The sequence below is a fragment of the Aythya marila genome (assembly GCF_965140915.1).
Source record: "Aythya marila genome assembly, chromosome: Z".
NCBI classification, from domain to species: Eukaryota; Metazoa; Chordata; class Aves; order Anseriformes; family Anatidae; genus Aythya; species Aythya marila.
In genome coordinates, this window is record NC_139080.1 from 12,260,363 (window position 1) to 12,276,834 (window position 16,472).

Here is a 16,472-nt window from a genome sequence, read left to right on the forward strand (position 1 = left end):
AAACCACAACAGCCATACATCCTCTGCACTGGAGGAGTGTGTACTCAAAATCTTTTTATAGTGTATTTGAGGTAATACACATTTTCCTCAATTCTTTTCTTAGACTTACTTCCTATGAAAATATTACATATCGAATTTCAGAGCTTAAGTCTGCTAATTGGGAATCTGGTGGATTTATTTCTCAAGATTCCTTTCATCAAAAGATATCTTACTATTCAAAATCCTTCACTATCACTAGTAGTGGTAGATCATTCTGCTAGTTGCTTACTGGAAACCTTGGAATCTTAGTCTTTTGAGGCTAGCCTGGTTAGTAGGCCCTTACCATGATGATTATCTATGTTTTCGTCCCCTTCAAAAACTACCCAGAATTTTCAGCATGTTTATGTGTCACTGTATTATAGACTTCAGACCAAGTGTTCAAGCAGACACCACTGAGCCTCTTCTATATCAATTCACATAGTCAGTTCAGAAAGTAAAATCAGCCTGTTATGACTCGATAAAGGAGACAATCAGTAGGATAATTAATGTATATAATAACATATATATACATAATAAAATGATATACATATAATTTATATATATATAAAACAGTGTAGCTTTTTTGCGAGGAGCAAAGATGGGAAAAACAGATGCTGTTTGCTTGGACATTAGAAGCAATGCAAATATCTGCTATATGTATTTGGAGGAAATGATCTGAAGCATGAGTTGGGGGAGCATTTTTAGGAAACATGAATTTTACACATGAACAACAGTGAAACAGGAGCACTTAAGTTTGGAATGCACCAACAGATATAAACATGCTTTCTGAAGAGACAAAAAGGAAGGCAGCCTCAGCATGCAAGAACAAATGAATTCTGTTCATCCAACATCCAATTTACTGAAAACTTCTAGCAGCTTATAACAGAACATTATAATGCCCTGAAGCTCAGGGTAACAGAAAGCTATGAGACAGAGGTTGTATCTCCAGATTAAAGTAAAATAAATACAAGTTAAAATGCAGTGGTATGGGTACTAAAGAGAAGTTGTCTAAATATAAAAGACTCCAGAAGATAAGGATCAGAGACAACTCAAGAAATCTCCATTATGGTAGAAACAGCAGGTCTAGCTGAGTAGTGCAGCAAAATACAGGATGTGTAAAATATTTTCAGTATAAAAGAAGCATAAAAACACACATATATATAAGGTATGAAGTTATAGGAAAATTTCCCTAAATAAAAAAGACAGTTTCAAAACCATAAGCAAGAAACATCTAGAATAGAAGAAACAAAAATCAAAGAAACAATCAAAAAACATGAAAAGGAAGGGACTTTGATCTGTATCATCAGTTAACCTCTCAATTAACTGTACGTTGCCTGCTTATAGCACAAGCTCTTCAGCACAGAGGTCTCTGTCTCTACATGTCTAAAAATTTCATAAACTACATCAGTCAATTACTCTTTCATGTGATTAAAGTGATTGTCAGTGCTATGATGGAATCCTGCAGCACCTGAACTGGAAAAATTACTGTTCTTAAAGTTGCAGTTATTTTCCATTACAGATCTGCCAAAACGACTGGCCTAGAATTGAATTATTTTACAGTAGCTTCATATTCCATGTAAGTTGATAGATATCTATTCTTTACTACAGGTATTAATTAGAGCATTGCTTAATATTCACGTTTTTTAAAGTACAAATCTTCCAAAACAATAACTGCCAACACTCTGAGGTCTTATTTCTCTGTCAAGACTCTGAAGAGATTGCAATACTCATCTACTGAGATGATGACAAAACCAAACCATTTACAAACATTTACTAACATTACGAAGTATCATAGGTAACGTCATTCCCACCCATTAAAATGTAAAATACCCCCCAAAATTTAGGGGTTGTATTTTTTTTTTCTAGATGTGCCAGTAAAAGTTGTCAGTGTAATTCATGTTGAAGGCAACAGACTGATTATATGATTTTTTTTTTTTTCTCTTAGAACATGAAGTTATTGCAGAATTTGATAGAGGCGGCAACAGTATTCAGAAAGTGCCTATTAGTGTGATTTAAAACACATTACACATTACTCATACATTAACAAGGTCAAATTGAATTTTACAGGCTGAAACTGCTACATATTAGCTAAAATGGATACATCCATCTTTGTAAATCAAACTGCCTACCAGCATTCCTGGGTATTGGATCCTGGTTACCCATACTGATAAACTGCTGGAGTGGTCCCTGGCACAGATTTGGTCCAAATCAACCAGAACTAACCCAAACAACTGCTGGGTACAGATCTGGAGCTGCACAAGCACCAGTCCCGGTAGGTGGTCTGCATGCAGCCACAGTGTTTTGGAGGGCAAGACAATTTAAAAGTACGGACATGGAGTTATTTAATATTAGTTGGTTCCCACGCCAATATTCCTGGCACATTTAATTTGCTAAGATCATGAAACCATAATGACTGATAGAAAAGCATGCTGAAACTCTTCAATATGCATTGGCATCCTACTGATATTGTAAGTATGTTTAATAAAGAATAAGCAAGTATTTTATTTTTAAAGTATGCATTATTACTAGTAAACTGTAAGAGGGGTGTTTTATGCAACATCAAAGTGTTATATGCTAATAAAGTATGATAACCTACAAGACATGATACTTTACTTCCTTCTATTTTACAAGTTTCAGCAATATAATATATCCAGCTGATAAAATGGTTGTTTGGTAAAATTAGGCTAAGTGATTAGAAGGCAGCAGATAAAAGTGTGTGAGTTTTAGGGGTGTTAGCATTTGCTTTTGTTTTCCCCCCACCCACCCCTATAGGCTCAGGCAAAGTCTCTTGATTCTGAAGCTGCAGAGGTGGGGTGATGAGGAAGCAACAGTTATTTGAGCCTAATGTTCATTACTGCTTTTGCCACATTTACTGCATGCTAAAGAAATGGGATTAAGGGAATACCCTCAGAGCAGATAGTACTCTAATAAGATTGAACTAATAATCTGATTACAGAATGAGCTGCGCACAAGATGCACAGAGTGAATACAGTATGCATGCAAACATGCATATACATGCATACCATAAGACAAACTTCACATCCAAATACTTTTGGTATCATTTACAATTTAAGGAACATTGACAGCCTAATCTATTACTACCACATCCATATAAACATATACTTTTCAAACGTATAGTGTGAAAATGTTAAACAGAGGTGACCTATCCTCAGCTTCCTTCTAAATCATTCCAACCACTAAAACAATTCCCCAGGAAAGACTTGATAATACTTATACATATCATTTGCATTTATTTAATTAAAATCTGATGAATTTCTCTCAGAAGAAAAGCATGCTTTCCCAAATAGCCTACTTATTAACAATGTACTCTATTGGGCTATTCAATAAAATACCAGGAAAGTCTGTGGCAAATGCTAAATGCATAATAGATGTAAAGTTGTCAGTCAGCATATTAACAGCTACAGTGCTGAGCTAATTGGTATCTGGACTTTATCTGCATCATCTCTAAGAGATGAATTTTACCATATGTTGTATGATATTTACGAACTTTATGATTTATTATAGAATTCAGAAGTTCTTTTGTTCCAGTTTAACTTTAAAGGTAAAATGGCAAGCATTTGTCAAATGACACTTGGAAATGATGATACTACGTAAGATAAGACAACAAAAGTCAAGGAATTGAAAGAAATTTCATTTGCTTTTTGACATTAGCAGAGCTGGTGACTTTTATAGAATTCTAGCCCCACGTATTAGCTGATGTGTGCTAGACAACGTGCCATTTAACATGTATTAACTAATTAGGATGAACACCAGGGAGATTTGGCTTCACTAAGATTGCTTAAAAGGTTAAAGATACATACTCCTTTAGATGTCTGTCTCAGCAGAGCAAAAACTTTCCAAAAAGCTATCTTTATATGGATAAAAAAATAAATTCAGACTCTTACAAAATATAAATATTTGGCTGAGAGTAACATACAGTTTTAGTCATTTCTTATTTCAGCCAGAAAACATGGAGATATAAAAGTACCTTTAAAATTACAAAAGCAGAGTATGATCCAGATTGTGTATTAGAGATCCAAACTGTTTTACCATGTTGAAATAGAAAAGCAGCCAGAAAGATTATAAATCCAAGATCTTGAGAGACATTCAACCCAAATGCCAAATAAAGAAATAAAAATGGAAGTTTTGATTTTGGTTATTCGTTGCACCTTCCTCATTCATAGTCTTTAATTTTATATTTTTATTTTATTTATTTATTTTTTCAACTGTCCATAAACTTGCAGTGTCTCAATACATACAGCATTAGAATAATCATTCACAATATATGTACAGGACTGTTGAAATAAAAAGAACAATAAACACAAGAAATTAGTTTTATGAAAATACGGGAATTGGAAGGAAGTTAGATTACAGTTTCTACCTTAGTGAGCAACTGTCAGTAAGGGACAACTAATTATAGATAAATTAGTCCAAAGCAAAAGCTGATTTTGCCATCTGGTCCAGTGTAGGCCAAGCAGCTGGCAGTTAGTTCAGTAACCTAGACTGAACCCAAAAGGTCACAAGACAATGAGAAGAGTAACTGCCACAGCAATTTGTGACTTCTTAAATAAGACAGAAGGAGAAAAAAAATAGCTGAGAGACGTAAAACAATTCCTGAATTAATTGAGAACACCAAGAAACAAGTAGTTGGGAGAATTAAAGGTGACCAGAACAACTTGTGAATACTCAGAACAAAGAAAAGCTGGGCCTACTTCTGAATTGTCTCCTTGCAAAAGTCTCAGGGTTTCCAGACATTTAGAGAAAAGATCTCATTAAAAGGGTTTATATCTCATTGGTTAGTTTTGCATAGTCATATATGTAGCCAGTGACTCTTGTCCATTATATTATGGACCACTCTTACTTACAGCATTCAACTACTCAACACTGAGAGCGACACTGTGGACAAAGGATTTGACATCCATGGGTAGGTTCAAAGGTTGAATGAACCAAAATAAACCTTTTAGGTTGAAGAACTGCAACCTTCCAGCGCTCAATAATCTCAAAAACCCTGTTTAATTGGGCTTATAAAGCCATTCTGTATGTCTAACATCCTGCTTCCTTCAAAAATAGCTCACTTTGTCTAGGATGGAATGATCAAAAAACAGAACGCCAATTAACATGAGTTCTTACTTCAGAACTTTCGGTACGTAACAGCTTTCATTTACATTTGATTCTTAGGATTAGAAGAAATTTATTTTCAAAAAGAAACTTGAGTTATGATCTTGACACTTAAAAAAAATAAACAGCTTCAATCATCCAACCTTTCCCAGACATTAATAAGCCACTAGCAGTTATTGATAATATCTCAAGAGTGTTTACATGCAATCATCTTCTCATCAACATACACAGCAGTTTAGATTTTAATTCCAATCAATCATGAAATGATTTAATTAAAAGTTGAACTCTACAGTTTTACTTAAACTCAGTGTCCTTTCCTATCTTTTAATTTTCCACTTGACGAGCTCACCTCTCTGAGCAGAACTTTGCTTATGAAAATACATACACCTTGTATGTGCCAGACAGCACACTACAGACTTTTCATTGTTGCTTCCTTACCGCTCCTGCTTCCATTTGCCCTCCCTTACATCTTCCATTATTTGAGTCCACTGGACCATTTCACTCACTGCAAGCAGTATAAGTGGGTCCAAATCACAGCAATTCCCACACAGCATAGCTGCTATACATGAGAGACATTCAGCATCTCTAACAGGGTAAGCTCTTATGGCATTTCCATTTTCCTTGCATGCCAGAAAGAAGAGGCAGGCACATTAATGTTTTCTGTAAAGCCTGTTTTGCAGAGAATGTTCTTTTGCAGATGAAAGCTTGTGGCAGAGGCCCTTGGGCAATTATATATCAATTTCATTTTAAATCGTGTCATATTTTTTTTTCTATTTCAGATTTCCAGTGCAGACAGGTAAGATGCAGCTTGGTCAGATTTTCTAAAATGTCTATCAAAGCAGGAACTTTTGCTGAGCTCTTTTCAAGTTCTGAGCAGGCAGGCTCAAATGACTTGTACACCTACTAAGAGTATAATATACAGTGTGTGTGTATACATGTATATATACACACACAATATACAAACACAGTACGTCCTAGTAATGTCAGGACCACGAATATGTAAGCGACCATCAAAAGTATTGGTATAAAAGAAAGAACTAGGACCTAAAAATCAGACCCTGGGATTGAAAAATCTCAGGGAAAGAAGAATCTTGGATAACGTGACCCATAGGCTGCAAAGACTTTAGAGCTCTGAGCCATAATTAAGAGGGTTTGTTTGTTGCTGTTGGGATCAACCCCTGACATTGTTCCCCCACCCCTGACACTTTGTCACCATCCAGGCATTTCTAACTGGGACTGATTCAGAATTGAGAACTCACATATACTAAATTATCTACCCCTAACCTCCAACACTCCCAGTAGGTCTGTGGCCTTATCTTCCCCTTCATTCCCACACAGAATTTCCTGATATTCAAATACCTGCTGCCATCAGTCCTTGTTTTAATGGTTGGGAATGAGGTAGCTCTGCAACAAAAGATGAGAGAAAGAGAGGAAAATCTCTTCTCTGCATTCATAACTACAGTCTCTGCACAACAAAGACATGAAACCAGAAAGGTTTCTCAGCAGGAATACATCTTGCTGCAGAAGATTTCAACCAACTCTTTAATACTCTTCATATACTTTTGATTATGCAAAGAAATTAACACTGTATCCATGTATCTCTTTAAATGCTTCATTACAATATGATGTTTAATTGCAAAAACAATAAAAAATTGTACTTATTTTGAGGAAAAAAAAACACTAATCAAAAGAGTTTAAAAGAAGCAGAAAGCAAAAACATACCTTGGAGTTTCTCTTCAGCCCTAGAAAAGGACTATTCTCCTTTCTTTCATGTTTCTCCTTATTTTTTGGTTCTGGTTAACCAATCTACCATGTTTCTCTCAGAACTGACTATAATAAAGATGTTTTTCATGAATTAGATAATATGGATGTGGTGTCTGGATAGATAATAAGTGGAATCAGTTTGAACTAGCTCCAGCTCACTGGTATCATTGCAACCAAATTTCCTGTTTAAGTTACAGAGCAAGACCACTGCTGAATCCAGAAAATACAGTAAAAAAGGCTACTGCAAAATGAACAAGACAATATATATATATGTATGTATGTATATATATATATTAAGATCAAAGCCTCATCTAGTCTAAAAATTTATTACAGTAAAAAACATGTTGCTTCTGCATAGTCTTTATGATCCTCAATTGGGCCCAGAGATAGTACCAGAAATGCAAGACGTATGTCATCTTTGATGCCTGAAGAAAATTTTGTAGGACTACAACACTATGCATAGCCACTACTACTTAACTTTATTATTTTGATAACAGAGTGGTTAAGCTTGTATTAAAAATTACAAATGTACAACGTAAAGCAAATTAGATGCACAAAAAAACCTTGTTCAACCAAAAGGCTATGCATAGACCTTGCACTGAATGTAAATCCTACATTCTCCACCAAATGCAGAAAAAAAGTATTTCTTTGCAATAGGAGCAAACATTTCGAACCTACTGTTAACCTACCAAAGAAATGCAAAACAAACAACAGTGATAAGAGGCAGATGGGATGGGCTAGTATGCAAAAGAATACATTCACATTTAATGATTCCATAGATGAATCCTCCAGTAGAGGACACTAATAGAAGGTAAGTGGGAAAAAAAGAAATATAAAATATAAAAGGAATTTTCCACGTCAACTGGGCAGTCTGTGGGAAAGAACTGTTTTTATTTTTCCATGGCTGTGATCAGAAATATTTATTTCTTTGCTGACATTTACAGAGTTTAATATGCAAACATAAAAATCCTCCAAGTAATGGAAACAGTTTTACAATCATATCCTTTCAGAAATAAAATATACTGTAAGTCATCATAATCACAGAAAAAATATTTCCATTAAATTTAGTGATCCTTTACAGTTTTCGTAATTTTTGTGATCTTGGAGTCTGAAATCTCCTACTTACCTACATAATATATAAAAAGCTGACTTCACTGAGTTAAAGTTTTCTACCTCAGCTTCTTGAGAGGACCAAGTCATTTCAAAGGAAATACCCAATAATAAATTAAAATAATGTACTCAGCAGAATATTGTAAGCCTATGTGGATGATAACTAAGCATTGTGTGTCTCTTTATTCTTATTTTCTCTCAGTTCTTTCCTTAATCTTTGCATTTTTATATTTCGTTAAGAATTATTAAAAATATTTGAGGAAGAGATTAAGAAGACCTTGTAACTGCAGCAACTTTGACATGGTAATTTTATCTTAGAGCTAAATATTCCATATTTAGAATATCACCATATATTATGTTTTTTTTGTTTGTTTGTTTTGTTTTATTTTATATATGTATTTTTTTTTAATAGAAAAATATTATATTTTCCTTGAACTCTTTTAAAACTTACTACAGGTAGTTATTTTTGTATGTAGTTCCACATGCATTCATTCATACCTCAAAGCACAGTTAGACAGTTTAAACCAAAATTTACTAAGAGGTAATCAAAAGCAAATGCACAAATTAATTCCTAATTACAGTTAATTTAACTCTAAAGTCACATAATTTAAAACTACTGAAATAAATTTACGCTATTGAAAAAGCTTAATATTAATATAAAGATTATTATACCAGTTGCACCTTGTCAGTGACCTTTATTCAGAAGACCTAATTAGAAGATCCATCCATTTAAATTACCTAAAAACAGGAGATGCAAATATAGGCATTTAGAATCACACTTGAAATAATAATTCAGGTGAGCTAAGACAAGGTATGCATCCTAGCAGCATCAGCAATTGCAAATTACACCAAAATGAACTGCAATTATTCTACTTAGTGAAGGGCAGCTGTGTTAAATCTGGAGATGACAGTTCATTTTACATGTGGACCAAATGAACGGTCTGATAGTGCTGGAAGGGTGAGATCTTGCTTCCTCACTTTTTCCTTTTCCTCTTGTTTTTGATTCAGTTCCTTCCCTCCCACCCTCACTAATAGCTTCCGTACCCTGCCTCACTGTTCAGCAGATACAGCATCCATGTGATCTCAAGATTAAACATTTAATGAGTTAAACAGCTTCTGTTTTTCCCAAGTTACTTTCCTGACGTTTCAGTGAGTTGGTTCATGTGATCAAATAAATGCCAGCTGGTGCAAGGTCAGCAACAGGCTTATGTGACCAGAACTGGGGAAAGAAAAACAGGATAGGGGAGTTCCTGCTCTGCACTGGAGAGTTGTTAAAGTGCCTACACCTACTTCATATAACCAGATCTTGTATAGCGTGTTTCCAAGAGGAAGTACACTGTTCATTCATGTAACTTCTAGTCTATATCAAAATTTCAGGAACTATAAAGATCTACAGAGAAAGAGAAAAGAAGGCAAAATAATTTCTGCTTGATAAGCATAAAAAACATAGTTTAGCATACCCTATATATTTTTTTCCTATAGTTGGAAGAAATCCTTAAAGTACTACAGGCAACTGGAGGTCAGCAAAATGCAATCAACTTGATGAAGTTAAAAACAAGCTAGAAAGGTCACTGTAACTTGCCCATCTTGGAACAAGGAAGTAATGTTCCCTCTTTAATGAGTTTGACTGAGTTGAACTTTGAGTAGATTGTGTGCTCTCTAAGAGATAATGTTTTCAGAATGACAAATCAGGACTCACCTTGTTTTAACCAGATGCCTATAGCTGAGCTGTATAGGTGTCCCTATACTGTCAATAAAGGGAAATGGGCTGTTACCGAATGTGACTCATCTTACCTGTTTTAGATATATATTGAAGGGCGAGACAAATTTGTCTGAGAAGTACCTATTTCTTCGCTATGACAAGGGAGACTACACAGGCTATTGCAAGGAACCACATTTAGAAGAACAGCAGCCACGGTAACAAGCAGGAAGGAGTTGAAAGACAAACAGAGAACAAAACAAAACAAAGAAATCACCACCACCACCAACAAACCAAAAATCACACATACACACACACAACCCACCAAATAAGAAAAAAAAAAATAAAAAAAATACAGAGAGATAGTAGCTAAGCCTCATCATCACAGACAACTGTAAACACACTCTAAGGGCCAGTTTTCAGATACTTAAGATATCGCTTGTGTCCAGGTATGATACTTAGCCTTTTTAATGAGATCCCAATCTGCCCCCCAACCAGCACAAAAATAAAGGGAAAATTCTATTGATCTTGATGAACTCAGAACTTGGACCTAAAGTCTGAACGAGACATGGGGTTAGACTTTCTTTTAATAAAACAAAAACAAGAGATAGAGGATGGATGAGAAGAGTACAAAAGACCAATGAACGTTTCATGGCTTTTGTGAAAATCCTAAAAGAACACAGAACACAGAAAGGGAAGTTCAAATGAAAACTGAAGAAAACACTGCTAGGATATATTGCCTTATAAAATCATTTAACTATCCTTCAGTCTCCCTCTTACATCATATTTAATTGCTGTTTATGCTCACTGGTATCTTAATAGGATCATTATGGTCTCTAAGAAAACAAAAACATATGAGTACCTACAGAACATCTACCCTACGAGCTCAGTTGAAAGCAACCTTATTTTTAGTGTCAACTTTTATTAAATTTTTTTGACAACTTTCATGTTTTGTTGAATTTTACTTCTCTAATCAAACTCATAATCTGGTATATAGAATGCACATTTCTGAGGGTAGAAGAGCATTCCCCTTATCTATGATTTGAAAGCTGGGAAAATTTGAGATGAACTAAAATGGGTTTAGAAGGAGAAGGTGCTCAGTGAGTATGGACAGCAGAACCAGCCAGAAAGTTCATGTCTACCCATATTTACTAATTTTAACCAAATGAAACAAATTCTTACAGCAGGCATACAATATACTGATGTATGCTTTTATAATCTGTAAAAACAATCAATATTTTTCCCCTCTAGTCATAGTATCTAAGATTATTACTGACAAAAGATTATTTCATGTTAACAATCAATCTGTTTATGGTAAAATGATATCCATGATACCTTTTATAAATTAAATATTACTTCAGCAATTAATTCATGTAATATTCTTAAAATCATCTCACTGATGTGTAAAAAAATACTCACGGCTTGCAGTTTTAACTTGCTATGTCAATCAGGCAAAGTTGGGTGATACACATATCTATGAAAAGAAAAAAATTCACGGATGAAGGGAGCAGAGAGGAGAGAAACATTTACATTTGTAATTCCAATGAATGACTGGAATAATGTTCTTGTTTTCAAGAATTTCTGATAATTATTTTGGTTTAGACAAGAACACTAATTTCCACTTCCTATTATGACATCTACATGTAAAAACTTAAAAAAAACAACAACACAAAACCCACAAAAAAAAATAAAACTTACAACAACAACAACAAAAAAAAAAACACAACACAATTTGCTTACTAAACTTAGGCTACAATTTTCTGTGAAAGATAGACAAATTGAAGATGCTGGCAGACCCTTAATTTTGCTTCCTGAAGTGCTTTAGAAAAGAAATGATGGCTTTTTAATTATGATAATGACACACAGACTTTTTGAATATGTGTAATTACATAAATTCTGTTTTTCACATAAGCAAGGGCTACTGCATTGTAATTGGACACATTTATAATAAAAATTTGAGTCAATTTTTCAGACTTCACTTTCCTTCTGTTAAGATTTACGACCTTATACATGTGTTTTTTTTCATTATGAAACAGATTAAACAAAACCAAAAATCCTTCTCTTGTTGCCCTTACTTTCCACTCAAACAAAGAAACCAAAGCAAAATAATTTGCAAAAAGCTGTAATCAAGCCAAAGAGTGCTATATAAAAGCAAAACTTTCTTCATGAATACAATGGAAATGGGGACTTTAATTCTTCCAGCACCAGGCTAAAATCTAAGTGGTCTTTCCCAGATGCTTTGAGTTTAAAATAACAATTTAGGGACTGTGTGGTTATCATTATTTCAGATTTAAAGTATTGTTAAGCATGCTAAATAAGACTGAACCTGAAAATTACTGTACCATTTCATACAAACAGTCTGAAACTCTCAGAACTATGATAAAATATGGAAATCTGAGGATGATATGAGTAGGAAATTAATAAATATTTAGGAAAAAAGTCCTGCATTTGCCTCCAAGTTTTTATGAAAATGAAGTCATTATTTAATATCGGCAAAACGATTCTTTCATAGTCTCTTCAGTTTCTTGACAGTGTAAAACTGTGACTCAAGATGCCAGGAAAAAAATGTAGAAACATCTATAGCATAATTACATTTCTTAGTGCACCTACAATAACAAATTCATTTTACCCTATTCTGCATGATGAAAATTGCAACCTCCTCCTACAAAACATACATAATCCATAAACATTTCATACTTTACACCAATGTTGTTCTTCACTCCAACTTTGTAATTCAGATATTATTGCTTCCCTTCAATTTCTGTGTTTATTCTTCTTTTTAATCTTACAGCAGACAAATATGGCGTGATTTTTTCTCAGGCATACTCTTCAATTTTAAGACTTTAATATCATACAGCTTATACTGCACTGTTGGATGTGAATTACAAGTAAAGCAGCTAAAATTAAAAGAAAATATTTACCTGAACTGTTTTGTAGGTATGTAAGAATCCGGTTACTGGTTAGTTAACAATAAAGTCCTATTTACACAGGATATAGAAAATCAAAAAATACTACCAAATGTATGAAAATACTCAAAAAAAAAAAAAAAAAAAACACAAAAAAAAAGGAAAAACAGAATGGTTTTAAATTAGGTTAATAACCTACTACAAATCAGAACATGGAGAAAATATAATAGTAAGTGAAATGCTGTAGTTCACTGTACAAAACAGGAAAAAATGATTGTTCACTCCAACATAGGAGTAGTGTTAAATACTGAAATAGCTGAGTTAAATCAGATAAACCAGTTTGTTGAATTAATAAGGAAAATAGGATCAGGACTAGGATTCTATACCTAAACAGGAAAGCACAGGATTTTAAAGACTGTAATACTGAGGGTGGGACTAGGATGATGACAGTGACTGTGACATACTCTGGGAGACCAGGAAATCTGAGAACAAGAAGCAAATAACGTAAACCTGTTAAATTCCACAAGGGTATATTGCTGAGGCAAAATTTTTAATGGATTATTTCAGTGAATCCAGTCGGGTAAGCCACAAGAGAAGAAACAATTCTTGAGATAGTCCTCCACCGTATACAGGATGTGATTAAAAATTACTAAGGAGGTAAGCTGTAAACATGTTCATCACATTCTTCATTTCATGGGCACCATAGGCAAAATCAAAAATATCACCACCAATAACAAAACAAACCAACCCAACCCGACAAAAAACAATCTAGGGCTGAATTTCAAACAAGGCAATTACATTTCAATGTGGGGGATTATTAAAATAAATCAGAAGAGAAATTCTAGATATTATCTGCTTGTAAGTGCCATGAAGACTTCAGTGGCACAACAAGAGTTGTTCAGTAAACACAGGAGCTCTCTTATAGGGAATACACTGGAAAATCTGAATATACTGGAATATTCTGTTGCAAAGGTCTGTGACAGTGGGAGGTGTGGAACAGAGTGGCAAAACGAACTGTAACAAATTGCCAAAACTAAAAGAAAAATACTAAATAGCTTTGAAGGAAGACACCTCCAAAGTAACTGAATTGTTAGTGTAGAAATGCAACCTCAATTCTAGTGTTTTCCAAAGCAACTCGTTAGCGTATGTGCTTGAGTTCCCCTTCTTTTGCCCTGAATGTAAGCTAAGTACTAGTTCTGTTTCCCACTCATTTGCAGTCTGACAACATTGCAAATGAATTCAGTTCACTGTGGGAAAAACTGCAGAATACAACAGCCACAGTAACAAAAGAAAAGTGCACATCAATACCAACAAACCAGACAATTTTATGAAAATAATGACTCCTGCAGTATCTTAGAAAAATAACAAATCATATAACAAAAGAAACACACAGAATCCAAGGCATTCTGAGATTTAGTTATCCCACTCCTTCACAGCTATTGCTTTTGCTATTGCTTCACAGTAAATAAATATTGTGCCTACATATTGGGTGTATATTAAAATCAATTTAATAGTATTGCATTTCCTTTTTGCATCCATATCAAGATTTAAATTGTAGCATTTATCACTATTGCCAGGAGAAAGCTCAGACAACTCCACAAGTACCCTATAGGTAATCTATAGAATGGAACACAGTGAACCAAACAGACATAAGGAAAAACAAGAATGAAAGAAAGAAAAATTCAGCTGAGATACAGGCAGGAAATGAAATTAACTGTCACTAAGAAAATCATGTATATGGTTACTGGATGCTTGAGAAAAGATAAAAAAAAAATGCCGTGCCACCTTTTTTCACAAACTCAAAATCTGTAAAGTGGACACTATTCTAGGGCATAGAAATTGAAAAGTTGAAAATACAAATATTTTGTCATTGAACAAAAGAATGGAATAAACGTGACAAGTGTATTTGTACAAAGAATATAGAATTATTCTTGAAAGAAGCCAACACAAAGTAACAATAATGAATACTAAATTTGTAACTAAAGGTTAATTTATTAAATATCCCTGGTTTTCATACCTGAGAAAGAAAAAATGTTTTTCATTTAAATATCTTTCTTGAATAGGCATGTTTTTGTAAGTCTGTTGTTAAGCCTAAGAACAATTTAGCTTCACTGACTAAAAGTGATTTATGCTGACTCAAAACAGTTCAAAAGTCCAGAGCAATAAATTAAAAATATCCTATAAATTATCTTGTCAATCAGCTAATGTTTGAAGTTGCATAGCAATATGATGCTTAACTGGGTGTAAGTAGTCTATTAACTTTGGAACTTAGGAAGAAAGGTAGTGTCTGAGTCCCAGAAAGTAATTAAGAAAGTAGTCTGTATTTTCAGCAGCTAGGTTATTTTCTAAAAATTTATGTCTCTCTCTGAAGACTACAAGGTTGATTCCTAATTGTAGCATATTAGAGCAAATACTTTCAGGGTGGAGTTCCCCACATATAGAAGAGCTGGAGGAAACTGCCTGAGGACCACCTAGCCCCAGCTTCCTCTGGCAGGTGCAAACTCAGTACCACTGGAGAGATATACCACTAGAGGAATTATGACATGTGGGGCCACTCACTAAGATTGTTCTCAAATGACAGAAAAATCTCAGGTATCTCAAGTGTCATCAGAGAATTCTTACTGTATGGCTTGTATGACACTGCAAAGCACTACAGGTGGTTACATATCTCCATCTGATATTCAGACATATCTCAAATGTAGAGCATTATTCTCTTACAAGGCAGGCCTCTGACAGTTATAAAACTTACCATGAATACCACCCTTACACCAAACACATAGTGCAAAAGTGCTTTCCAACTTCTTTCCTGAACAACAGCATACCTCCTCAGCAACATCTGATGATAGTCTAGAACTATCAGTTCAGAACTATCAGTCTAGAACTATCAGTAAAAATGCTGATGGATCAAATAATCCTGATGAAATACCACAGTAGCAATAACACTCCCAGTTAGGAAAAAGCAATGAAAGTTCAAACACCAAAGGGACAACTAAGGACAACTGCAAATTCTACTCAATGATCCTGGTACACTCATTCTTCCTTTAATAGCAGAGGTTTTAATCATATCTTCTCAAAACCCAAGGAGGTATGACATTCAGAACTACTAACCAGAAAAGTTCTTCCAATTCCATTTCTTCAGATAAAATATAAATTCACTCTGATTTTAAATAATATTCAGTTAAAATTGGAGCTGTATTTATTAGAGTCCATATGAACTGTGAATTATCACCAAAGAATCCAATTATAAAGGGTAAATGGACCAACAGATGGTTTATGCTTAAAGTAAAAATCACCAAAACCCAATGAAGAGATTTCACAGGGACAGAGGTACAAAGAATTATAAGAACAGGAATCAGTCTGGAATACCAAAGAATTAAAAATATTGTTAACATTTCTGTCCATTGACAGATTTGCAGTCCAACATAGCATTCGTATCTTTTCCAATTCCATTTCTTTAAGTATTGTACAAGACAAAGTTATTGGAAACATGCCAATAAAAAGACAATTTGCAGATTAACCAAGGAGAATGAAATAATCATAGACGTTAACACTCCTGTATGGGCAAGCAGAGCTGAACACTTTGTCATTCCTGCAGACTTAATACCTGTCTTAATCAGTGTTAGTTACTGTCTTAGTCAATATTGGAGTATCTTATGTAAAAGGATTTTTAAGAAAAGCACATATTAAAGTTGTGAAAGTAAGATAAGAATTGCTTGTATCTAGCACAGTGAAAAATATGTAAGTAATGAATTTTCCTCTGTTGCGTTCTGCTGAAGCTTGCATATAACTATATTTTTGGAATACTTAAAAGATAAGTAAGTTGAAAACAATGTCAACCCTGTTGACATTGAAAGAAA

The 16,472-nt window shown here is 34.2% G+C and overlaps 1 protein-coding gene across 1 annotated transcript in view; it reads right to left on the reverse strand.

Moving 5' to 3' along the window:
- The window catches only part of PRLR (prolactin receptor), a 151,407-nt gene that overhangs the window by 122,800 nt on the left and 12,135 nt on the right, over positions 1-16,472 (reverse strand). The window contains exon 2 of the mRNA XM_082782987.1: positions 11,129-11,183. The gene's annotated coding sequence lies outside the window, so the exon portion shown is untranslated. The remainder of the gene's footprint in view (positions 1-11,128; positions 11,184-16,472) is intronic.